General features: G+C 62.7%; 6 pseudogenes; all 6 read left to right on the top strand.

The window, feature by feature from the left end:
- Positions 1 to 3,428: 3,428 nt before the first annotated feature.
- Positions 3,429 to 3,547, top strand: LOC142875966 (uncharacterized; annotated as a pseudogene).
- Positions 3,548 to 7,303: 3,756 nt separating this feature from the next.
- LOC142875967 (uncharacterized) lies at positions 7,304 to 7,422 on the top strand (annotated as a pseudogene).
- Positions 7,423 to 11,177: 3,755 nt separating this feature from the next.
- Positions 11,178 to 11,296, top strand: LOC142875968 (uncharacterized; annotated as a pseudogene).
- Positions 11,297 to 15,055: 3,759 nt separating this feature from the next.
- LOC142876271 (uncharacterized) lies at positions 15,056 to 15,174 on the top strand (annotated as a pseudogene).
- Positions 15,175 to 18,948: 3,774 nt separating this feature from the next.
- LOC142875969 (uncharacterized) lies at positions 18,949 to 19,067 on the top strand (annotated as a pseudogene).
- A 3,776-nt stretch (positions 19,068 to 22,843) lies between these two features.
- LOC142875971 (uncharacterized) lies at positions 22,844 to 22,962 on the top strand (annotated as a pseudogene).
- The last annotated feature ends 2,307 nt before the right edge of the window (positions 22,963 to 25,269 follow it).

The following is a 25,269-nucleotide window of genomic DNA, read 5'->3' on the forward strand; positions in this document are numbered from 1 at the left end:
TCCCGTTGCTTTTGGGGTTCTATGGGCTACACGTAGGAATCTTTGGTGGTGGCACCTGATGTTGGGGGATCCGGAGTCACACCCAGACCTGCTCCACAGGCTTCCTTTTACTTTTCTCTTCGGATTCATTATTTTTAAAAAGTGTCCCTTACCTCTATTATTGCATTTTCTTTTCTCTCTCTTTTCAAGCAGATGATGGGAGTCCAAGTATTCAGGTGACATGTGTTGCCCGTGCCCCCCTCCCCGCTGTGTTCTTATTCATATACCTCTCATGTTGCTCCAGCGTATCGTGGGGGTACCAATGTTAAGGTCGGGTACGTTGCCCTCTCCAAGCCTCCCCCCTCGGGTCAGAGCTTCACGTGCGCCCATCCCCCAGTCGGTGCGCACCCACCCCATTCCCAATGGATGTGTATGCCCATCCCCTCCCCCCACCCGCCCGACACCCACCCGATGAAGGTGATTCCTCTCCGTCCACTTAGGTGTCCATCCGTTCGTACCAATTTGCCGGTGAGCGCGCTCACGTGGTGCTCGTGTGTCCATTCTTGGGATACCTGGCCTACTGGAACGGGTTCCAGCTCTGGCCAGGAGAACACGAGAGGCGCCCTCTCACCGCTGCTCCTCACAGCCGAATGGCACTCCGTGGTGTCCACGCGCCACATTTTATTAATGCACTCCTGGATGGATGGGCACTCGGGTCGCTTCCACATCTTTGCGATTGTGAATTGTGCCCTAACTGTAACCCTAACCCTTACCCAGCCCGTCTCCTCTGCCCCTGCCTGACGCACTCCTCCCCGGCCAGGCCCGTCACTGTCCTGGGCCCCCGCCTGACCGGCTCCTTCCCGCCCGGCCTGTCACCGTCCTCTGCCCCTGCCTGACATGCTCCTTCCCGCCGGGCCTCTCACCGTCCTCGGCCCCTGCCTGACCGGCTCCTCCGTCGCCTGGGCCTTCCAAGGGCTTGGTGTGGACGCTGCTTCCAGGAAGCCCTCCAGAAACCCGGCAGCAGGGTGGCCGCAGCAGTCTCCAGCAGCGGTCCCTAAGTCGCGTGCGGGGGACGTGCCCCGGCTGTGCCGCGGGGGGGGGCCCAGCCTGGTGTCTTCCCTGAGGCCCTGCGGCTGCCGGCTGCCGCCCCCCGCAAGGGGAGAGCCGCGGAGGTGGGGACCGCCTCCTGATGGGATCCCGGGGCTCTCTGTCCTGCCCGAAGGCCCAGCTGGCCTGCGGGTCCTTAGAGTGGCAAAAACCTCCGAAAACTGAGACTGAGGGTCCGGTGGGTGTCTGCACTTTTGTGCTGGGCACCCCAGGGAGGCCCGGGGGCTGGCTGGACAACGTGGTCTGCTGGGCGGGGGGTTTGGAGGAGCAACTGATGCCCTTTGCACTTTGGGTAGCAAGAGTCTGAGGTGTCTCCGAGCCCTGTGCCATGTCGGGGGGGGGGGTGCGGGTGGGAGGAGGAGGAGGAGGAGGTGGGAAGGGCCGGGGCCTGCAGTCGTGTTCCCGGGGTGGCACGGCAAGTGGCTTCTTCCACAGGCTGCTTGGCCTGGGCTCCCTGCACCTGGGCCTTTGGAGGACCGGCCCTGTGTTTGCCAACACTTCCTGCAGGGACCCAGAGCTGGGAGGTGGCATCTCTCAGCCCTGGGTCGGGCAGAGCCCCAGCGGGCCATGCCCACAACCTCTCTCAGCACCGGTCCCCCAGAAGGCTCCCTTGGGACCAGGATTCTCTTGCGGTGACTCTTTAAGGTCTGGCCCCTGGATGGAGGGGCACCAGGAGTAGAGGAGCAGGAAGGGGAAGGGGGTGGCCATGCGAGGGGACACTTTGAGGCCAAGTCCCAGCTTCAGCCTGATCCTCCTGGGAACCCCGCTCTGAGACAAGGAGCCGGGCTTCGCATTCCCACAGCAGCCAGTCGTGGGCTGAGGACACCTGGGGCGTTGGGAACTCCCTGGCTTCTCCTTGGTTTAACATCTGGAGCTGCTTGGGAATCGTGCCGCCACACACACCCGAGCGCAGGTGTCTTCCGCACAGACTGCGGGCCTCGCTCTTCTGAATGCCGCTAGCTCGCCACCCACCCACGGGTGAGCCTGGTCAGGGTACTTTCTCTCAGGGGCAGACTCTCATCCGGGCGGGCTACCGGTGTCTCTGTTTGCTCCTTTCTTTCTTCCATTTCGGGAAAGGCTTCCTTACTGGGTGTGGAAATCTCCTATGCCTTTCCTCGCCTATTCTGTCAGCTTTCAAATTCTCTTTCAGGCCGGGCGCGGTGGCTCAAGCCTGTAATCCTAGCTCTCTGGGAGGCCGAGGCGGGCGGATTGCTCGAGGTCAGGAGTTCGAAACCAGCCTGAGCAAGAGCCAGACCCGGTCTCTACTGTAAATAGAAAGAAATTAATTGGCCAACTAATATATATAGGAAAATGAGCCAGGCATGGTGGCGCATGCCTGTAGTCCCAGCTACTTGGGAGGCTGAGGCAGAAGGATTGCTTGAGCCCAGGAGTTTGAGGTTGCTGTGAGCTAGGCTAACGCCACTGCACTCACTCTAGCCTAGGCAACAAAGCGAGACTGTGTCTCATAAAAAAAAAAAAAAAAATTCTCTTTCAGTTGCCACCCTCACAGATGGATTAGGAAACCCTTCCCGGTGCACTCATTAGTGAAATGACCTCAAGGAAGCTGGAATCCAATATCTAATCGCCGACTTTTAGCGAGTCCACACGCCAGGGTGGTCGGGGTCCAATGCAGCCCCGGCCAGGCCCAGGCCCCTTGGACCGGGCCACAGGAGGACACAGAGGAGGGTCCCGGCCCCCACGAAGCGGTGCCGGCAGTTCTCCACGGGCTTGGGCGTTTTCCAGAGGTAGGAGATGGAGGGGACTGATTTCTTCAGCGCCCCACAAACCACGCCACCCCACCCCACCCCACCCATGGGACACATCCCCAGAGAGAGACGCCCCATACACTGGCTCCCCTCCCCCTTGCGCTGTGCCCCAGCCCTGGCCCGGGGGAATAGGCGGCCGCCCAGCAACAGGGCGAGGGGGGGCGCAGCTGAAAGGGGTTGTGGGGGAGGGCGGCCCCTGGCTGGGGTCAAAGGGCGAGCGCCCCGCGCGCGCGTGCGCAGTCAGCGGTGGCGACGCGCTGGGGGTGGGCAGCGGGTAGGTGAAGGAGGCCGAGGCCGGGGGAGGAGACGAGGGGGGCTGGAAGGGCTCCACCTTGACGAGTCCAGCCGTGGAGGCGCATCTTGTGTGAGTGTGAGTGAGTGTGAGTGTGTGTGTGTGTGTAGAGAGACAGCCCCCCGCCCCGCCCCGCCCATCACCCCCGTCCCTCGGAGCCCGCTGGACCCGGCGGCGAACTCAACAGGCCCGGCCCGGCGCGGGGCGTGCGTGGGGCGGGAGGAGGCGGCGGGGTTAGCGCAGAGAGGCTCGGCTTCTTGAGCGGGGCAGGGGCGCCCTCCGCCGTCCACGGCCACACCACCCTGAACGCGCCCGATCTCGTCTGGTCTCGGAAGCTAAGCAGGGTCGGGCCTCGTTAGTACTTGGATGGGAGACCGCCTGGGAATACCGGGTGCCACAGGCTGCTTCTTTTTTGTTTTTGTTTTTTTTTGGCCTCTTGTTCTGTCCCCTTTCTGGGAGCGCGGCGGCGGCCCGGGGTGGGGGTGACCCCCACCCTCAGCGCCCGCCGCGGTGCCTGGCGCCCCAGCCCGCACCGTGGGGCCTCCTCTTGTCCCGAGCCGCGACACCGCCGCCACGCGGCAGCACGCGTGGCATCTGGACTGTCAGGTCTCAGACCAAAGGTCTGCTCTGTGGGAACCGACACGCTGGAGGAAACCTTGAGAGTCTGAGAGGGGAGGGAGTTCCAGAAGAAGGCCAGGATGTCATTTTGAGGGAGTGTGTGACCAGAACTCGTCCCGTTGCTTTTGGGGTTCTATGGGCTACACGTAGGAATCTTTGGTGGTGGCACCTGATGTTGGGGGATCCGGAGTCACACCCAGACCTGCTCCACAGGCTTCCTTTTACTTTTCTCTTCGGATTCATTATTTTTAAAAAGTGTCCCTTACCTCTATTATTGCATTTTCTTTTCTCTCTCTTTTCAAGCAGATGATGGGAGTCCAAGTATTCAGGTGACATGTGTTGCCCGTGCCCCCCTCCCCGCTGTGTTCTTATTCATATACCTCTCATGTTGCTCCAGCGTATCGTGGGGGTACCAATGTTAAGGTCGGGTACGTTGCCCTCTCCAAGCCTCCCCCCTCGGGTCAGAGCTTCACGTGCGCCCATCCCCCAGTCGGTGCGCACCCACCCCATTCCCAATGGATGTGTATGCCCATCCCCTCCCCCCACCCGCCCGACACCCACCCGATGAAGGTGATTCCTCTCCGTCCACTTAGGTGTCCATCCGTTCGTACCAATTTGCCGGTGAGCGCGCTCACGTGGTGCTCGTGTGTCCATTCTTGGGATACCTGGCCTACTGGAACGGGTTCCAGCTCTGGCCAGGAGAACACGAGAGGCGCCCTCTCACCGCTGCTCCTCACAGCCGAATGGCACTCCGTGGTGTCCACGCGCCACATTTTATTAATGCACTCCTGGATGGATGGGCACTCGGGTCGCTTCCACATCTTTGCGATTGTGAATTGTGCCCTAACTGTAACCCTAACCCTTACCCAGCCCGTCTCCTCTGCCCCTGCCTGACGCACTCCTCCCCGGCCAGGCCCGTCACTGTCCTGGGCCCCCGCCTGACCGGCTCCTTCCCGCCCGGCCTGTCACCGTCCTCTGCCCCTGCCTGACATGCTCCTTCCCGCCGGGCCTCTCACCGTCCTCGGCCCCTGCCTGACCGGCTCCTCCGTCGCCTGGGCCTTCCAAGGGCTTGGTGTGGACGCTGCTTCCAGGAAGCCCTCCAGAAACCCGGCAGCAGGGTGGCCGCAGCAGTCTCCAGCAGCGGTCCCTAAGTCGCGTGCGGGGGACGTGCCCCGGCTGTGCCGCGGGGGGGGCCCAGCCTGGTGTCTTCCCTGAGGCCCTGCGACTGCCGGCTGCCGCCCCCCGCAAGGGGAGAGCCGCGGAGGTGGGGACCGCCTCCTGATGGGATCCCGGGGCTCTCTGTCCTGCCCGAAGGCCCAGCTGGCCTGCGGGTCCTTAGAGTGGCAAAAACCTCCGAAAACTGAGACTGAGGGTCCGGTGGGTGTCTGCACTTTTGTGCTGGGCACCCCAGGGAGGCCCGGGGGCTGGCTGGACAACGTGGTCTGCTGGGCGGGGGGTTTGGAGGAGCAACTGATGCCCTTTGCACTTTGGGTAGCAAGAGTCTGAGGTGTCTCCGAGCCCTGTGCCATGTCGGGGGGGGGGGTGCGGGTGGGAGGAGGAGGAGGAGGAGGTGGGAAGGGCCGGGGCCTGCAGTCGTGTTCCCGGGGTGGCACGGCAAGTGGCTTCTTCCACAGGCTGCTTGGCCTGGGCTCCCTGCACCTGGGCCTTTGGAGGACCGGCCCTGTGTTTGCCAACACTTCCTGCAGGGACCCAGAGCTGGGAGGTTGCATCTCTCAGCCCTGGGTCGGGCAGAGCCCCAGCGGGCCATGCCCACAACCTCTCTCAGCACCGGTCCCCCAGAAGGCTCCCTTGGGACCAGGATTCTCTTGCGGTGACTCTTTAAGGTCTGGCCCCTGGATGGAGGGGCACCAGGAGTAGAGGAGCAGGAAGGGGAAGGGGGTGGCCATGCGAGGGGACACTTTGAGGCCAAGTCCCAGCTTCAGCCTGATCCTCCTGGGAACCCCGCTCTGAGACAAGGAGCCGGGCTTCGCATTCCCACAGCAGCCAGTCGTGGGCTGAGGACACCTGGGGCGTTGGGAACTCCCTGGCTTCTCCTTGGTTTAACATCTGGAGCTGCTTGGGAATCGTGCCGCCACACACACCCGAGCGCAGGTGTCTTCCGCACAGACTGCGGGCCTCGCTCTTCTGAATGCCGCTAGCTCGCCACCCACCCACGGGTGAGCCTGGTCAGGGTACTTTCTCTCAGGGGCAGACTCTCATCCGGGCGGGCTACCGGTGTCTCTGTTTGCTCCTTTCTTTCTTCCATTTCGGGAAAGGCTTCCTTACTGGGTGTGGAAATCTCCTATGCCTTTCCTCGCCTATTCTGTCAGCTTTCAAATTCTCTTTCAGGCCGGGCGCGGTGGCTCAAGCCTGTAATCCTAGCTCTCTGGGAGGCCGAGGCGGGCGGATTGCTCGAGGTCAGGAGTTCGAAACCAGCCTGAGCAAGAGCCAGACCCGGTCTCTACTGTAAATAGAAAGAAATTAATTGGCCAACTAATATATATAGGAAAATGAGCCAGGCATGGTGGCGCATGCCTGTAGTCCCAGCTACTTGGGAGGCTGAGGCAGAAGGATTGCTTGAGCCCAGGAGTTTGAGGTTGCTGTGAGCTAGGCTAACGCCACTGCACTCACTCTAGCCTAGGCAACAAAGCGAGACTGTGTCTCATAAAAAAAAAAAAAAAAATTCTCTTTCAGTTGCCACCCTCACAGATGGATTAGGAAACCCTTCCCGGTGCACTCATTAGTGAAATGACCTCAAGGAAGCTGGAATCCAATATCTAATCGCCGACTTTTAGCGAGTCCACACGCCAGGGTGGTCGGGGTCCAATGCAGCCCCGGCCAGGCCCAGGCCCCTTGGACCGGGCCACAGGAGGACACAGAGGAGGGTCCCGGCCCCCACGAAGCGGTGCCGGCAGTTCTCCACGGGCTTGGGCGTTTTCCAGAGGTAGGAGATGGAGGGGACTGATTTCTTCAGCGCCCCACAAACCACGCCACCCCACCCCACCCCACCCATGGGACACATCCCCAGAGAGAGACGCCCCATACACTGGCTCCCCTCCCCCTTGCGCTGTGCCCCAGCCCTGGCCCGGGGGAATAGGCGGCCGCCCAACAACAGGGCGAGGGGGGGCGCAGCTGAAAGGGGTTGTGGGGGAGGGCGGCCCCTGGCTGGGGTCAAAGGGCGAGCGCCCCGCGCGCGCGTGCGCAGTCAGCGGTGGCGACGCGCTGGGGGTGGGCAGCGGGTAGGTGAAGGAGGCCGAGGCCGGGGGAGGAGACGAGGGGGGCTGGAAGGGCTCCACCTTGACGAGTCCAGCCGTGGAGGCGCATCTTGTGTGAGTGTGAGTGAGTGTGAGTGTGTGTGTGTGTGTAGAGAGACAGCCCCCCGCCCCGCCCCGCCCATCACCCCCGTCCCTCGGAGCCCGCTGGACCCGGCGGCGAACTCAACAGGCCCGGCCCGGCGCGGGGCGTGCGTGGGGCGGGAGGAGGCGGCGGGGTTAGCGCAGAGAGGCTCGGCTTCTTGAGCGGGGCAGGGGCGCCCTCCGCCGTCCACGGCCACACCACCCTGAACGCGCCCGATCTCGTCTGGTCTCGGAAGCTAAGCAGGGTCGGGCCTCGTTAGTACTTGGATGGGAGACCGCCTGGGAATACCGGGTGCCACAGGCTGCTTCTTTTTTGTTTTTGTTTTTTTTTGGCCTCTTGTTCTGTCCCCTTTCTGGGAGCGCGGCGGCGGCCCGGGGTGGGGGTGACCCCCACCCTCAGCGCCCGCCGCGGTGCCTGGCGCCCCAGCCCGCACCGTGGGGCCTCCTCTTGTCCCGAGCCGCGACACCGCCGCCACGCGGCAGCACGCGTGGCATCTGGACTGTCAGGTCTCAGACCAAAGGTCTGCTCTGTGGGAACCGACACGCTGGAGGAAACCTTGAGAGTCTGAGAGGGGAGGGAGTTCCAGAAGAAGGCCAGGATGTCATTTTGAGGGAGTGTGTGACCAGAACTCGTCCCGTTGCTTTTGGGGTTCTATGGGCTACACGTAGGAATCTTTGGTGGTGGCACCTGATGTTGGGGGATCCGGAGTCACACCCAGACCTGCTCCACAGGCTTCCTTTTACTTTTCTCTTCGGATTCATTATTTTTAAAAAGTGTCCCTTACCTCTATTATTGCATTTTCTTTTCTCTCTCTTTTCAAGCAGATGATGGGAGTCCAAGTATTCAGGTGACATGTGTTGCCCGTGCCCCCCTCCCCGCTGTGTTCTTATTCATATACCTCTCATGTTGCTCCAGCGTATCGTGGGGGTACCAATGTTAAGGTCGGGTACGTTGCCCTCTCCAAGCCTCCCCCCTCGGGTCAGAGCTTCACGTGCGCCCATCCCCCAGTCGGTGCGCACCCACCCCATTCCCAATGGATGTGTATGCCCATCCCCTCCCCCCACCCGCCCGACACCCACCCGATGAAGGTGATTCCTCTCCGTCCACTTAGGTGTCCATCCGTTCGTACCAATTTGCCGGTGAGCGCGCTCACGTGGTGCTCGTGTGTCCATTCTTGGGATACCTGGCCTACTGGAACGGGTTCCAGCTCTGGCCAGGAGAACACGAGAGGCGCCCTCTCACCGCTGCTCCTCACAGCCGAATGGCACTCCGTGGTGTCCACGCGCCACATTTTATTAATGCACTCCTGGATGGATGGGCACTCGGGTCGCTTCCACATCTTTGCGATTGTGAATTGTGCCCTAACTGTAACCCTAACCCTTACCCAGCCCGTCTCCTCTGCCCCTGCCTGACGCACTCCTCCCCGGCCAGGCCCGTCACTGTCCTGGGCCCCCGCCTGACCGGCTCCTTCCCGCCCGGCCTGTCACCGTCCTCTGCCCCTGCCTGACATGCTCCTTCCCGCCGGGCCTCTCACCGTCCTCGGCCCCTGCCTGACCGGCTCCTCCGTCGCCTGGGCCTTCCAAGGGCTTGGTGTGGACGCTGCTTCCAGGAAGCCCTCCAGAAACCCGGCAGCAGGGTGGCCGCAGCAGTCTCCAGCAGCGGTCCCTAAGTCGCGTGCGGGGGACGTGCCCCGGCTGTGCCGCGGGGGGGGCCCAGCCTGGTGTCTTCCCTGAGGCCCTGCGACTGCCGGCTGCCGCCCCCCGCAAGGGGAGAGCCGCGGAGGTGGGGACCGCCTCCTGATGGGATCCCGGGGCTCTCTGTCCTGCCCGAAGGCCCAGCTGGCCTGCGGGTCCTTAGAGTGGCAAAAACCTCCGAAAACTGAGACTGAGGGTCCGGTGGGTGTCTGCACTTTTGTGCTGGGCACCCCAGGGAGGCCCGGGGGCTGGCTGGACAACGTGGTCTGCTGGGCGGGGGGTTTGGAGGAGCAACTGATGCCCTTTGCACTTTGGGTAGCAAGAGTCTGAGGTGTCTCCGAGCCCTGTGCCATGTCGGGGGGGGGGGTGCGGGTGGGAGGAGGAGGAGGAGGAGGTGGGAAGGGCCGGGGCCTGCAGTCGTGTTCCCGGGGTGGCACGGCAAGTGGCTTCTTCCACAGGCTGCTTGGCCTGGGCTCCCTGCACCTGGGCCTTTGGAGGACCGGCCCTGTGTTTGCCAACACTTCCTGCAGGGACCCAGAGCTGGGAGGTTGCATCTCTCAGCCCTGGGTCGGGCAGAGCCCCAGCGGGCCATGCCCACAACCTCTCTCAGCACCGGTCCCCCAGAAGGCTCCCTTGGGACCAGGATTCTCTTGCGGTGACTCTTTAAGGTCTGGCCCCTGGATGGAGGGGCACCAGGAGTAGAGGAGCAGGAAGGGGAAGGGGGTGGCCATGCGAGGGGACACTTTGAGGCCAAGTCCCAGCTTCAGCCTGATCCTCCTGGGAACCCCGCTCTGAGACAAGGAGCCGGGCTTCGCATTCCCACAGCAGCCAGTCGTGGGCTGAGGACACCTGGGGCGTTGGGAACTCCCTGGCTTCTCCTTGGTTTAACATCTGGAGCTGCTTGGGAATCGTGCCGCCACACACACCCGAGCGCAGGTGTCTTCCGCACAGACTGCGGGCCTCGCTCTTCTGAATGCCGCTAGCTCGCCACCCACCCACGGGTGAGCCTGGTCAGGGTACTTTCTCTCAGGGGCAGACTCTCATCCGGGCGGGCTACCGGTGTCTCTGTTTGCTCCTTTCTTTCTTCCATTTCGGGAAAGGCTTCCTTACTGGGTGTGGAAATCTCCTATGCCTTTCCTCGCCTATTCTGTCAGCTTTCAAATTCTCTTTCAGGCCGGGCGCGGTGGCTCAAGCCTGTAATCCTAGCTCTCTGGGAGGCCGAGGCGGGCGGATTGCTCGAGGTCAGGAGTTCGAAACCAGCCTGAGCAAGAGCCAGACCCGGTCTCTACTGTAAATAGAAAGAAATTAATTGGCCAACTAATATATATAGGAAAATGAGCCAGGCATGGTGGCGCATGCCTGTAGTCCCAGCTACTTGGGAGGCTGAGGCAGAAGGATTGCTTGAGCCCAGGAGTTTGAGGTTGCTGTGAGCTAGGCTAACGCCACTGCACTCACTCTAGCCTAGGCAACAAAGCGAGACTGTGTCTCATAAAAAAAAAAAAAAAATTCTCTTTCAGTTGCCACCCTCACAGATGGATTAGGAAACCCTTCCCGGTGCACTCATTAGTGAAATGACCTCAAGGAAGCTGGAATCCAATATCTAATCGCCGACTTTTAGCGAGTCCACACGCCAGGGTGGTCGGGGTCCAATGCAGCCCCGGCCAGGCCCAGGCCCCTTGGACCGGGCCACAGGAGGACACAGAGGAGGGTCCCGGCCCCCACGAAGCGGTGCCGGCAGTTCTCCACGGGCTTGGGCGTTTTCCAGAGGTAGGAGATGGAGGGGACTGATTTCTTCAGCGCCCCACAAACCACGCCACCCCACCCCACCCCACCCATGGGACACATCCCCAGAGAGAGACGCCCCATACACTGGCTCCCCTCCCCCTTGCGCTGTGCCCCAGCCCTGGCCCGGGGGAATAGGCGGCCGCCCAACAACAGGGCGAGGGGGGGCGCAGCTGAAAGGGGTTGTGGGGGAGGGCGGCCCCTGGCTGGGGTCAAAGGGCGAGCGCCCCGCGCGCGCGTGCGCAGTCAGCGGTGGCGACGCGCTGGGGGTGGGCAGCGGGTAGGTGAAGGAGGCCGAGGCCGGGGGAGGAGACGAGGGGGGCTGGAAGGGCTCCACCTTGACGAGTCCAGCCGTGGAGGCGCATCTTGTGTGAGTGTGAGTGAGTGTGAGTGTGTGTGTGTGTGTAGAGAGACAGCCCCCCGCCCCGCCCCGCCCATCACCCCCGTCCCTCGGAGCCCGCTGGACCCGGCGGCGAACTCAACAGGCCCGGCCCGGCGCGGGGCGTGCGTGGGGCGGGAGGAGGCGGCGGGGTTAGCGCAGAGAGGCTCGGCTTCTTGAGCGGGGCAGGGGCGCCCTCCGCCGTCCACGGCCACACCACCCTGAACGCGCCCGATCTCGTCTGGTCTCGGAAGCTAAGCAGGGTCGGGCCTCGTTAGTACTTGGATGGGAGACCGCCTGGGAATACCGGGTGCCACAGGCTGCTTCTTTTTTGTTTTTGTTTTTTTTTGGCCTCTTGTTCTGTCCCCTTTCTGGGAGCGCGGCGGCGGCCCGGGGTGGGGGTGACCCCCACCCTCAGCGCCCGCCGCGGTGCCTGGCGCCCCAGCCCGCACCGTGGGGCCTCCTCTTGTCCCGAGCCGCGACACCGCCGCCACGCGGCAGCACGCGTGGCATCTGGACTGTCAGGTCTCAGACCAAAGGTCTGCTCTGTGGGAACCGACACGCTGGAGGAAACCTTGAGAGTCTGAGAGGGGAGGGAGTTCCAGAAGAAGGCCAGGATGTCATTTTGAGGGAGTGTGTGACCAGAACTCGTCCCGTTGCTTTTGGGGTTCTATGGGCTACACGTAGGAATCTTTGGTGGTGGCACCTGATGTTGGGGGATCCGGAGTCACACCCAGACCTGCTCCACAGGCTTCCTTTTACTTTTCTCTTCGGATTCATTATTTTTAAAAAGTGTCCCTTACCTCTATTATTGCATTTTCTTTTCTCTCTCTTTTCAAGCAGATGATGGGAGTCCAAGTATTCAGGTGACATGTGTTGCCCGTGCCCCCCTCCCCGCTGTGTTCTTATTCATATACCTCTCATGTTGCTCCAGCGTATCGTGGGGGTACCAATGTTAAGGTCGGGTACGTTGCCCTCTCCAAGCCTCCCCCCTCGGGTCAGAGCTTCACGTGCGCCCATCCCCCAGTCGGTGCGCACCCACCCCATTCCCAATGGATGTGTATGCCCATCCCCTCCCCCCACCCGCCCGACACCCACCCGATGAAGGTGATTCCTCTCCGTCCACTTAGGTGTCCATCCGTTCGTACCAATTTGCCGGTGAGCGCGCTCACGTGGTGCTCGTGTGTCCATTCTTGGGATACCTGGCCTACTGGAACGGGTTCCAGCTCTGGCCAGGAGAACACGAGAGGCGCCCTCTCACCGCTGCTCCTCACAGCCGAATGGCACTCCGTGGTGTCCACGCGCCACATTTTATTAATGCACTCCTGGATGGATGGGCACTCGGGTCGCTTCCACATCTTTGCGATTGTGAATTGTGCCCTAACTGTAACCCTAACCCTTACCCAGCCCGTCTCCTCTGCCCCTGCCTGACGCACTCCTCCCCGGCCAGGCCCGTCACTGTCCTGGGCCCCCGCCTGACCGGCTCCTTCCCGCCCGGCCTGTCACCGTCCTCTGCCCCTGCCTGACATGCTCCTTCCCGCCGGGCCTCTCACCGTCCTCGGCCCCTGCCTGACCGGCTCCTCCGTCGCCTGGGCCTTCCAAGGGCTTGGTGTGGACGCTGCTTCCAGGAAGCCCTCCAGAAACCCGGCAGCAGGGTGGCCGCAGCAGTCTCCAGCAGCGGTCCCTAAGTCGCGTGCGGGGGACGTGCCCCGGCTGTGCCGCGGGGGGGGCCCAGCCTGGTGTCTTCCCTGAGGCCCTGCGGCTGCCGGCTGCCGCCCCCCGCAAGGGGAGAGCCGCGGAGGTGGGGACCGCCTCCTGATGGGATCCCGGGGCTCTCTGTCCTGCCCGAAGGCCCAGCTGGCCTGCGGGTCCTTAGAGTGGCAAAAACCTCCGAAAACTGAGACTGAGGGTCCGGTGGGTGTCTGCACTTTTGTGCTGGGCACCCCAGGGAGGCCCGGGGGCTGGCTGGACAACGTGGTCTGCTGGGCGGGGGGTTTGGAGGAGCAACTGATGCCCTTTGCACTTTGGGTAGCAAGAGTCTGAGGTGTCTCCGAGCCCTGTGCCATGTCGGGGGGGGGGGTGCGGGTGGGAGGAGGAGGAGGAGGAGGTGGGAAGGGCCGGGGCCTGCAGTCGTGTTCCCGGGGTGGCACGGCAAGTGGCTTCTTCCACAGGCTGCTTGGCCTGGGCTCCCTGCACCTGGGCCTTTGGAGGACCGGCCCTGTGTTTGCCAACACTTCCTGCAGGGACCCAGAGCTGGGAGGTTGCATCTCTCAGCCCTGGGTCGGGCAGAGCCCCAGCGGGCCATGCCCACAACCTCTCTCAGCACCGGTCCCCCAGAAGGCTCCCTTGGGACCAGGATTCTCTTGCGGTGACTCTTTAAGGTCTGGCCCCTGGATGGAGGGGCACCAGGAGTAGAGGAGCAGGAAGGGGAAGGGGGTGGCCATGCGAGGGGACACTTTGAGGCCAAGTCCCAGCTTCAGCCTGATCCTCCTGGGAACCCCGCTCTGAGACAAGGAGCCGGGCTTCGCATTCCCACAGCAGCCAGTCGTGGGCTGAGGACACCTGGGGCGTTGGGAACTCCCTGGCTTCTCCTTGGTTTAACATCTGGAGCTGCTTGGGAATCGTGCCGCCACACACACCCGAGCGCAGGTGTCTTCCGCACAGACTGCGGGCCTCGCTCTTCTGAATGCCGCTAGCTCGCCACCCACCCACGGGTGAGCCTGGTCAGGGTACTTTCTCTCAGGGGCAGACTCTCATCCGGGCGGGCTACCGGTGTCTCTGTTTGCTCCTTTCTTTCTTCCATTTCGGGAAAGGCTTCCTTACTGGGTGTGGAAATCTCCTATGCCTTTCCTCGCCTATTCTGTCAGCTTTCAAATTCTCTTTCAGGCCGGGCGCGGTGGCTCAAGCCTGTAATCCTAGCTCTCTGGGAGGCCGAGGCGGGCGGATTGCTCGAGGTCAGGAGTTCGAAACCAGCCTGAGCAAGAGCCAGACCCGGTCTCTACTGTAAATAGAAAGAAATTAATTGGCCAACTAATATATATAGGAAAATGAGCCAGGCATGGTGGCGCATGCCTGTAGTCCCAGCTACTTGGGAGGCTGAGGCAGAAGGATTGCTTGAGCCCAGGAGTTTGAGGTTGCTGTGAGCTAGGCTAACGCCACTGCACTCACTCTAGCCTAGGCAACAAAGCGAGACTGTGTCTCATAAAAAAAAAAAAAAAAATTCTCTTTCAGTTGCCACCCTCACAGATGGATTAGGAAACCCTTCCCGGTGCACTCATTAGTGAAATGACCTCAAGGAAGCTGGAATCCAATATCTAATCGCCGACTTTTAGCGAGTCCACACGCCAGGGTGGTCGGGGTCCAATGCAGCCCCGGCCAGGCCCAGGCCCCTTGGACCGGGCCACAGGAGGACACAGAGGAGGGTCCCGGCCCCCACGAAGCGGTGCCGGCAGTTCTCCACGGGCTTGGGCGTTTTCCAGAGGTAGGAGATGGAGGGGACTGATTTCTTCAGCGCCCCACAAACCACGCCACCCCACCCCACCCCACCCATGGGACACATCCCCAGAGAGAGACGCCCCATACACTGGCTCCCCTCCCCCTTGCGCTGTGCCCCAGCCCTGGCCCGGGGGAATAGGCGGCCGCCCAACAACAGGGCGAGGGGGGGCGCAGCTGAAAGGGGTTGTGGGGGAGGGCGGCCCCTGGCTGGGGTCAAAGGGCGAGCGCCCCGCGCGCGCGTGCGCAGTCAGCGGTGGCGACGCGCTGGGGGTGGGCAGCGGGTAGGTGAAGGAGGCCGAGGCCGGGGGAGGAGACGAGGGGGGCTGGAAGGGCTCCACCTTGACGAGTCCAGCCGTGGAGGCGCATCTTGTGTGAGTGTGAGTGAGTGTGAGTGTGTGTGTGTGTGTGTGTGTGTAGAGAGACAGCCCCCCGCCCCGCCCCGCCCATCACCCCCGTCCCTCGGAGCCCGCTGGACCCGGCGGCGAACTCAACAGGCCCGGCGCGGGGCGTGCGTGGGGCGGGAGGAGGCGGCGGGGTTAGCGCAGAGAGGCTCGGCTTCTTGAGCGGGGCAGGGGCGCCCTCCGCCATCCACGGCCACACCACCCTGAACGCGCCCGATCTCGTCTGGTCTCGGAAGCTAAGCAGGGTCGGGCCTCGTTAGTACTTGGATGGGAGACCGCCTGGGAATACCGGGTGCCACAGGCTGCTTCTTTTTTGTTTTTGTTTTTTTTTGGCCTCTTGTTCTGTCCCCTTTCTGGGAGCGCGGCGGCGGCCCGGGGTGGGGGTGACCCCCACCCTCAGCGCCCGCCGCGGTGCCTGGCGCCCCACCCCGCACCGTGGGGCCTCCTCTTGTCCCGAGCCGCGACACCGCCGCCACGCGGCAGCACGCGTGGCATCTGGACTGTCAGGTCTCAGACCAAAGGTCTGCTCTGTGGGAACCGACACGCTGGAGGAAACCTTGAGAGTCTGAGAGGGGAGGGAGTTCCAGAAGAAGGCCAGGATGTCATTTTGAGGGAGTGTGTGACCAGAACTCGTCCCGTTGCTTTTGGGGTTCTATGGGCTACACGTAGGAATCTTTGGTGGTGGCACCTGATGTTGGGGGATCCGGAGTCACACCCAGACCTGCTCCACAGGCTTCCTTTTACTTTTCTCTTCGGATTCATTATTTTTAAAAAGTGTCCCTTACCTCTATTATTGCATTTTCTTTTCTCTCTCTTTTCAAGCAGATGATGGGAGTCCAAGTATTCAGGTGACATGTGTTGCCCGTGCCCCCCTCCCCGCTGTGTTCTTATTCATATACCTCTCATGTTGCTCCAGCGTATCGTGGGGGTACCAATGTTAAGGTCGGGTACGTTGCCCTCTCCAAGCCTCCCCCCTCGGGTCAGAGCTTCACGTGCGCCCATCCCCCAGTCGGTGCGCACCCACCCCATTCCCAATGGATGTGTATGCCCATCCCCTCCCCCCACCCGCCCGACACCCACCCGATGAAGGTGATTCCTCTCCGTCCACTTAGGTGTCCATCCGTTCGTACCAATTTGCCGGTGAGCGCGCTCACGTGGTGCTCGTGTGTCCATTCTTGGGATACCTGGCCTACTGGAACGGGTTCCAGCTCTGGCCAGGAGAACACGAGAGGCGCCCTCTCACCGCTGCTCCTCACAGCCGAATGGCACTCCGTGGTGTCCACGCGCCACATTTTATTAATGCACTCCTGGATGGATGGGCACTCGGGTCGCTTCCACATCTTTGCGATTGTGAATTGTGCCCTAACTGTAACCCTAACCCTTACCCAGCCCGTCTCCTCTGCCCCTGCCTGACGCACTCCTCCCCGGCCAGGCCCGTCACTGTCCTGGGCCCCCGCCTGACCGGCTCCTTCCCGCCCGGCCTGTCACCGTCCTCTGCCCCTGCCTGACATGCTCCTTCCCGCCGGGCCTCTCACCGTCCTCGGCCCCTGCCTGACCGGCTCCTCCGTCGCCTGGGCCTTCCAAGGGCTTGGTGTGGACGCTGCTTCCAGGAAGCCCTCCAGAAACCCGGCAGCAGGGTGGCCGCAGCAGTCTCCAGCAGCGGTCCCTAAGTCGCGTGCGGGGGACGTGCCCCGGCTGTGCCGCGGGGGGGGCCCAGCCTGGTGTCTTCCCTGAGGCCCTGCGGCTGCCGGCTGCCGCCCCCCGCAAGGGGAGAGCCGCGGAGGTGGGGACCGCCTCCTGATGGGATCCCGGGGCTCTCTGTCCTGCCCGAAGGCCCAGCTGGCCTGCGGGTCCTTAGAGTGGCAAAAACCTCCGAAAACTGAGACTGAGGGTCCGGTGGGTGTCTGCACTTTTGTGCTGGGCACCCCAGGGAGGCCCGGGGGCTGGCTGGACAACGTGGTCTGCTGGGCGGGGGGTTTGGAGGAGCAACTGATGCCCTTTGCACTTTGGGTAGCAAGAGTCTGAGGTGTCTCCGAGCCCTGTGCCATGTCGGGGGGGGGGTGCGGGTGGGAGGAGGAGGAGGAGGAGGTGGGAAGGGCCGGGGCCTGCAGTCGTGTTCCCGGGGTGGCACGGCAAGTGGCTTCTTCCACAGGCTGCTTGGCCTGGGCTCCCTGCACCTGGGCCTTTGGAGGACCGGCCCTGTGTTTGCCAACACTTCCTGCAGGGACCCAGAGCTGGGAGGTTGCATCTCTCAGCCCTGGGTCGGGCAGAGCCCCAGCGGGCCATGCCCACAACCTCTCTCAGCACCGGTCCCCCAGAAGGCTCCCTTGGGACCAGGATTCTCTTGCGGTGACTCTTTAAGGTCTGGCCCCTGGATGGAGGGGCACCAGGAGTAGAGGAGCAGGAAGGGGAAGGGGGTGGCCATGCGAGGGGACACTTTGAGGCCAAGTCCCAGCTTCAGCCTGATCCTCCTGGGAACCCCGCTCTGAGACAAGGAGCCGGGCTTCGCATTCCCACAGCAGCCAGTCGTGGGCTGAGGACACCTGGGGCGTTGGGAACTCCCTGGCTTCTCCTTGGTTTAACATCTGGAGCTGCTTGGGAATCGTGCCGCCACACACACCCGAGCGCAGGTGTCTTCCGCACAGACTGCGGGCCTCGCTCTTCTGAATGCCGCTAGCTCGCCACCCACCCACGGGTGAGCCTGGTCAGGGTACTTTCTCTCAGGGGCAGACTCTCATCCGGGCGGGCTACCGGTGTCTCTGTTTGCTCCTTTCTTTCTTCCATTTCGGGAAAGGCTTCCTTACTGGGTGTGGAAATCTCCTATGCCTTTCCTCGCCTATTCTGTCAGCTTTCAAATTCTCTTTCAGGCCGGGCGCGGTGGCTCAAGCCTGTAATCCTAGCTCTCTGGGAGGCCGAGGCGGGCGGATTGCTCGAGGTCAGGAGTTCGAAACCAGCCTGAGCAAGAGCCAGACCCGGTCTCTACTGTAAATAGAAAGAAATTAATTGGCCAACTAATATATATAGGAAAATGAGCCAGGCATGGTGGCGCATGCCTGTAGTCCCAGCTACTTGGGAGGCTGAGGCAGAAGGATTGCTTGAGCCCAGGAGTTTGAGGTTGCTGTGAGCTAGGCTAACGCCACTGCACTCACTCTAGCCTAGGCAACAAAGCGAGACTGTGTCTCATAAAAAAAAAAAAAAAAATTCTCTTTCAGTTGCCACCCTCACAGATGGATTAGGAAACCCTTCCCGGTGCACTCATTAGTGAAATGACCTCAAGGAAGCTGGAATCCAATATCTAATCGCCGACTTTTAGCGAGTCCACACGCCAGGGTGGTCGGGGTCCAATGCAGCCCCGGCCAGGCCCAGGCCCCTTGGACCGGGCCACAGGAGGACACAGAGGAGGGTCCCGGCCCCCACGAAGCGGTGCCGGCAGTTCTCCACGGGCTTGGGCGTTTTCCAGAGGTAGGAGATGGAGGGGACTGATTTCTTCAGCGCCCCACAAACCACGCCACCCCACCCCACCCATGGGACACCTCCCCAGAGAGAGACGCCCCATACACTGGCTCCCCTCCCCCTTGCGCTGTGCCCCAGCCCTGGCCCGGGGGAATAGGCGGCCGCCCAACAACAGGGCGAGGGGGGGCGCAGCTGAAAGGGGTTGTGGGGGAGGGCGGCCCCTGGCTGGGGTCAAAGGGCGAGCGCCCCGCGCGCGCGCGCGCGCGCGTGCGCAGTCAGCGGTGGCGACGCGCTGGGGGTGGGCAGCGGGTAGGTGAAGGAGGCCGAGGCCGGGGGAGGAGACGAGGGGGGCTGGAAGGGCTCCACCTTGACGAGTCCAGCCGTGGAGGCGCATCTTGTGTGAGTGTGAGTGAGTGTGAGTGAGTGAGTGTGTGTGTGTGTGTGTGTGTAGAGAGACAGCCCCCCGCCCCGCCCCGCCCATCACCCCCGTCCCTCGGAGCCCGCTGGACCCGGCGGCGAACTCAACAGGCCCGGCCCGGCGCGGGGCGTGCGTGGGGCGGGAGGAGGCGGCGGGGTTAGCGCAGAGAGGCTCGGCTTCTTGAGCGGGGCAGGGGCGCCCTCCGCCGTCCACGGCCACACCACCCTGAACGCGCCCGATCTCGTCTGGTCTCGGAAGCTAAGCAGGGTCGGGCCTCGTTAGTACTTGGATGGGAGACCGCCTGGGAATACCGGGTGCCACAGGCTGCTTCTTTTTTGTTTTTGTTTTTTTTTGGCCTCTTGTTCTGTCCCCTTTCTGGGAGCGCGGCGGCGGCCCGGGGTGGGGGTGACCCCCACCCTCAGCGCCCGCCGCGGTGCCTGGCGCCCCAGCCCGCACCGTGGGGCCTCCTCTTGTCCCGAGCCGCGACACCGCCGCCACGCGGCAGCACGCGTGGCATCTGGACTGTCAGGTCTCAGACCAAAGGTCTGCTCTGTGGGAACCGACACGCTGGAGGAAACCTTGAGAGTCTGAGAGGGGAGGGAGTTCCAGAAGAAGGCCAGGATGTCATTTTGAGGGAGTGTGTGACCAGAACTCGTCCCGTTGCTTTTGGGGTTCTATGGGCTACACGTAGGAATCTTTGGTGGTGGCACCTGATGTTGGGGGATCCGGAGTCACACCCAGACCTGCTCCACAGGCTTCCTTTTACTTTTCTCTTCGGATTCATTATTTTTAAAAAGTGTCCCTTACCTCTATTATTGCATTTTCTTTTCTCTCTCTTTTCAAGCAGATGATGGGAGTCCAAGTATTCAGGTGACATGTGTTGCCCGTGCCCCCCTCCCCGCTGTGTTCTTATTCATATACCTCTCATGTTGCTCCAGCGTATCGTGGGGGTACCAATGTTAAGGTCGGGTACGTTGCCCTCTCCAAGCCTCCCCCCTCGGGTCAGAGCTTCACGTGCGCCCATCCCCCAGTCGGTGCGCACCCACCCCATTCCCAATGGATGTGTATGCCCATCCCCTCCCCCCACCCGCCCGACACCCACCCGATGAAGGTGATTCCTCTCCGTCCACTTAGGTGTCCATCCGTTCGTACCAATTTGCCGGTGAGCGCGCTCACGTGGTGCTCGTGTGTCCATTCTTGGGATACCTGGCCTACTGGAACGGGTTCCAGCTCTGGCCAGGAGAACACGAGAGGCGCCCTCTCACCGCTGCTCCTCACAGCCGAATGGCACTCCGTGGTGTCCACGCGCCACATTTTATTAATGCACTCCTGGATGGATGGGCACTCGGGTCGCTTCCACATCTTTGCGATTGTGAATTGTGCCCTAACTGTAACCCTAACCCTTACCCAGCCCGTCTCCTCTGCCCCTGCCTGACGCACTCCTCCCCGGCCAGGCCCGTCACTGTCCTGGGCCCCCGCCTGACCGGCTCCTTCCCGCCCGGCCTGTCACCGTCCTCTGCCCCTGCCTGACATGCTCCTTCCCGCCGGGCCTCTCACCGTCCTCGGCCCCTGCCTGACCGGCTCCTCCGTCGCCTGGGCCTTCCAAGGGCTTGGTGTGGACGCTGCTTCCAGGAAGCCCTCCAGAAACCCGGCAGCAGGGTGGCCGCAGCAGTCTCCAGCAGCGGTCCCTAAGTCGCGTGCGGGGGACGTGCCCCGGCTGTGCCGCGGGGGGGGCCCAGCCTGGTGTCTTCCCTGAGGCCCTGCGGCTGCCGGCTGCCGCCCCCCGCAAGGGGAGAGCCGCGGAGGTGGGGACCGCCTCCTGATGGGATCCCGGGGCTCTCTGTCCTGCCCGAAGGCCCAGCTGGCCTGCGGGTCCTTAGAGTGGCAAAAACCTCCGAAAACTGAGACTGAGGGTCCGGTGGGTGTCTGCACTTTTGTGCTGGGCACCCCAGGGAGGCCCGGGGGCTGGCTGGACAACGTGGTCTGCTGGGCGGGGGGTTTGGAGGAGCAACTGATGCCCTTTGCACTTTGGGTAGCAAGAGTCTGAGGTGTCTCCGAGCCCTGTGCCATGTCGGGGGGGGGGTGCGGGTGGGAGGAGGAGGAGGAGGAGGTGGGAAGGGCCGGGGCCTGCAGTCGTGTTCCCGGGGTGGCACGGCAAGTGGCTTCTTCCACAGGCTGCTTGGCCTGGGCTCCCTGCACCTGGGCCTTTGGAGGACCGGCCCTGTGTTTGCCAACACTTCCTGCAGGGACCCAGAGCTGGGAGGTTGCATCTCTCAGCCCTGGGTCGGGCAGAGCCCCAGCGGGCCATGCCCACAACCTCTCTCAGCACCGGTCCCCCAGAAGGCTCCCTTGGGACCAGGATTCTCTTGCGGTGACTCTTTAAGGTCTGGCCCCTGGATGGAGGGGCACCAGGAGTAGAGGAGCAGGAAGGGGAAGGGGGTGGCCATGCGAGGGGACACTTTGAGGCCAAGTCCCAGCTTCAGCCTGATCCTCCTGGGAACCCCGCTCTGAGACAAGGAGCCGGGCTTCGCATTCCCACAGCAGCCAGTCGTGGGCTGAGGACACCTGGGGCGTTGGGAACTCCCTGGCTTCTCCTTGGTTTAACATCTGGAGCTGCTTGGGAATCGTGCCGCCACACACACCCGAGCGCAGGTGTCTTCCGCACAGACTGCGGGCCTCGCTCTTCTGAATGCCGCTAGCTCGCCACCCACCCACGGGTGAGCCTGGTCAGGGTACTTTCTCTCAGGGGCAGACTCTCATCCGGGCGGGCTACCGGTGTCTCTGTTTGCTCCTTTCTTTCTTCCATTTCGGGAAAGGCTTCCTTACTGGGTGTGGAAATCTCCTATGCCTTTCCTCGCCTATTCTGTCAGCTTTCAAATTCTCTTTCAGGCCGGGCGCGGTGGCTCAAGCCTGTAATCCTAGCTCTCTGGGAGGCCGAGGCGGGCGGATTGCTCGAGGTCAGGAGTTCGAAACCAGCCTGAGCAAGAGCCAGACCCGGTCTCTACTGTAAATAGAAAGAAATTAATTGGCCAACTAATATATATAGGAAAATGAGCCAGGCATGGTGGCGCATGCCTGTAGTCCCAGCTACTTGGGAGGCTGAGGCAGAAGGATTGCTTGAGCCCAGGAGTTTGAGGTTGCTGTGAGCTAGGCTAACGCCACTGCACTCACTCTAGCCTAGGCAACAAAGCGAGACTGTGTCTCATAAAAAAAAAAAAAAAAATTCTCTTTCAGTTGCCACCCTCACAGATGGATTAGGAAACCCTTCCCGGTGCACTCATTAGTGAAATGACCTCAAGGAAGCTGGAATCCAATATCTAATCGCCGACTTTTAGCGAGTCCACACGCCAGGGTGGTCGGGGTCCAATGCAGCCCCGGCCAGGCCCAGGCCCCTTGGACCGGGCCACAGGAGGACACAGAGGAGGGTCCCGGCCCCCACGAAGCGGTGCCGGCAGTTCTCCACGGGCTTGGGCGTTTTCCAGAGGTAGGAGATGGAGGGGACTGATTTCTTCAGCGCCCCACAAACCACGCCACCCCACCCCACCCATGGGACACCTCCCCAGAGAGAGACGCCCCATACACTGGCTCCCCTCCCCCTTGCGCTGTGCCCCAGCCCTGGCCCGGGGGAATAGGCGGCCGCCCAACAACAGGGCGAGGGGGGGCGCAGCTGAAAGGGGTTGTGGGGGAGGGCGGCCCCTGGCTGGGGTCAAAGGGCGAGCGCCCCGCGCGCGCGCGCGCGCGCGCGTGCGCAGTCAGCGGTGGCGACGCGCTGGGGGTGGGCAGCGGGTAGGTGAAGGAGGCCGAGGCCGGGGGAGGAGACGAGGGGGGCTGGAAGGGCTCCACCTTGACGAGTCCAGCCGTGGAGGCGCATCTTGTGTGAGTGTGAGTGAGTGTGAGTGAGTGAGTGTGTGTGTGTGTGTGTGTGTAGAGAGACAGCCCCCCGCCCCGCCCCGCCCATCACCCCCGTCCCTCGGAGCCCGCTGGACCCGGCGGCGAACTCAACAGGCCCGGCCCGGCGCGGGGCGTGCGTGGGGCGGGAGGAGGCGGCGGGGTTAGCGCAGAGAGGCTCGGCTTCTTGAGCGGGGCAGGGGCGCCCTCCGCCGTCCACGGCCACACCACCCTGAACGCGCCCGATCTCGTCTGGTCTCGGAAGCTAAGCAGGGTCGGGCCTCGTTAGTACTTGGATGGGAGACCGCCTGGGAATACCGGGTGCCACAGGCTGCTTCTTTTTTGTTTTTGTTTTTTTTTGGCCTCTTGTTCTGTCCCCTTTCTGGGAGCGCGGCGGCGGCCCGGGGTGGGGGTGACCCCCACCCTCAGCGCCCGCCGCGGTGCCTGGCGCCCCAGCCCGCACCGTGGGGCCTCCTCTTGTCCCGAGCCGCGACACCGCCGCCACGCGGCAGCACGCGTGGCATCTGGACTGTCAGGTCTCAGACCAAAGGTCTGCTCTGTGGGAACCGACACGCTGGAGGAAACCTTGAGAGTCTGAGAGGGGAGGGAGTTCCAGAAGAAGGCCAGGATGTCATTTTGAGGGAGTGTGTGACCAGAACTCGTCCCGTTGCTTTTGGGGTTCTATGGGCTACACGTAGGAATCTTTGGTGGTGGCACCTGATGTTGGGGGATCCGGAGTCACACCCAGACCTGCTCCACAGGCTTCCTTTTACTTTTCTCTTCGGATTCATTATTTTTAAAAAGTGTCCCTTACCTCTATTATTGCATTTTCTTTTCTCTCTCTTTTCAAGCAGATGATGGGAGTCCAAGTATTCAGGTGACATGTGTTGCCCGTGCCCCCCTCCCCGCTGTGTTCTTATTCATATACCTCTCATGTTGCTCCAGCGTATCGTGGGGGTACCAATGTTAAGGTCGGGTACGTTGCCCTCTCCAAGCCTCCCCCCTCGGGTCAGAGCTTCACGTGCGCCCATCCCCCAGTCGGTGCGCACCCACCCCATTCCCAATGGATGTGTATGCCCATCCCCTCCCCCCACCCGCCCGACACCCACCCGATGAAGGTGATTCCTCTCCGTCCACTTAGGTGTCCATCCGTTCGTACCAATTTGCCGGTGAGCGCGCTCACGTGGTGCTCGTGTGTCCATTCTTGGGATACCTGGCCTACTGGAACGGGTTCCAGCTCTGGCCAGGAGAACACGAGAGGCGCCCTCTCACCGCTGCTCCTCACAGCCGAATGGCACTCCGTGGTGTCCACGCGCCACATTTTATTAATGCACTCCTGGATGGATGGGCACTCGGGTCGCTTCCACATCTTTGCGATTGTGAATTGTGCCCTAACTGTAACCCTAACCCTTACCCAGCCCGTCTCCTCTGCCCCTGCCTGACGCACTCCTCCCCGGCCAGGCCCGTCACTGTCCTGGGCCCCCGCCTGACCGGCTCCTTCCCGCCCGGCCTGTCACCGTCCTCTGCCCCTGCCTGACATGCTCCTTCCCGCCGGGCCTCTCACCGTCCTCGGCCCCTGCCTGACCGGCTCCTCCGTCGCCTGGGCCTTCCAAGGGCTTGGTGTGGACGCTGCTTCCAGGAAGCCCTCCAGAAACCCGGCAGCAGGGTGGCCGCAGCAGTCTCCAGCAGCGGTCCCTAAGTCGCGTGCGGGGGACGTGCCCCGGCTGTGCCGCGGGGGGGGCCCAGCCTGGTGTCTTCCCTGAGGCCCTGCGGCTGCCGGCTGCCGCCCCCCGCAAGGGGAGAGCCGCGGAGGTGGGGACCGCCTCCTGATGGGATCCCGGGGCTCTCTGTCCTGCCCGAAGGCCCAGCTGGCCTGCGGGTCCTTAGAGTGGCAAAAACCTCCGAAAACTGAGACTGAGGGTCCGGTGGGTGTCTGCACTTTTGTGCTGGGCACCCCAGGGAGGCCCGGGGGCTGGCTGGACAACGTGGTCTGCTGGGCGGGGGGTTTGGAGGAGCAACTGATGCCCTTTGCACTTTGGGTAGCAAGAGTCTGAGGTGTCTCCGAGCCCTGTGCCATGTCGGGGGGGGGGGGTGCGGGTGGGAGGAGGAGGAGGAGGAGGTGGGAAGGGCCGGGGCCTGCAGTCGTGTTCCCGGGGTGGCACGGCAAGTGGCTTCTTCCACAGGCTGCTTGGCCTGGGCTCCCTGCACCTGGGCCTTTGGAGGACCGGCCCTGTGTTTGCCAACACTTCCTGCAGGGACCCAGAGCTGGGAGGTTGCATCTCTCAGCCCTGGGTCGGGCAGAGCCCCAGCGGGCCATGCCCACAACCTCTCTCAGCACCGGTCCCCCAGAAGGCTCCCTTGGGACCAGGATTCTCTTGCGGTGACTCTTTAAGGTCTGGCCCCTGGATGGAGGGGCACCAGGAGTAGAGGAGCAGGAAGGGGAAGGGGGTGGCCATGCGAGGGGACACTTTGAGGCCAAGTCCCAGCTTCAGCCTGATCCTCCTGGGAACCCCGCTCTGAGACAAGGAGCCGGGCTTCGCATTCCCACAGCAGCCAGTCGTGGGCTGAGGACACCTGGGGCGTTGGGAACTCCCTGGCTTCTCCTTGGTTTAACATCTGGAGCTGCTTGGGAATCGTGCC

This window comes from Microcebus murinus, chromosome 14 (genome assembly GCF_040939455.1).
Source record: "Microcebus murinus isolate Inina chromosome 14, M.murinus_Inina_mat1.0, whole genome shotgun sequence".
Classification (NCBI taxonomy): domain Eukaryota; kingdom Metazoa; phylum Chordata; class Mammalia; order Primates; family Cheirogaleidae; genus Microcebus; species Microcebus murinus.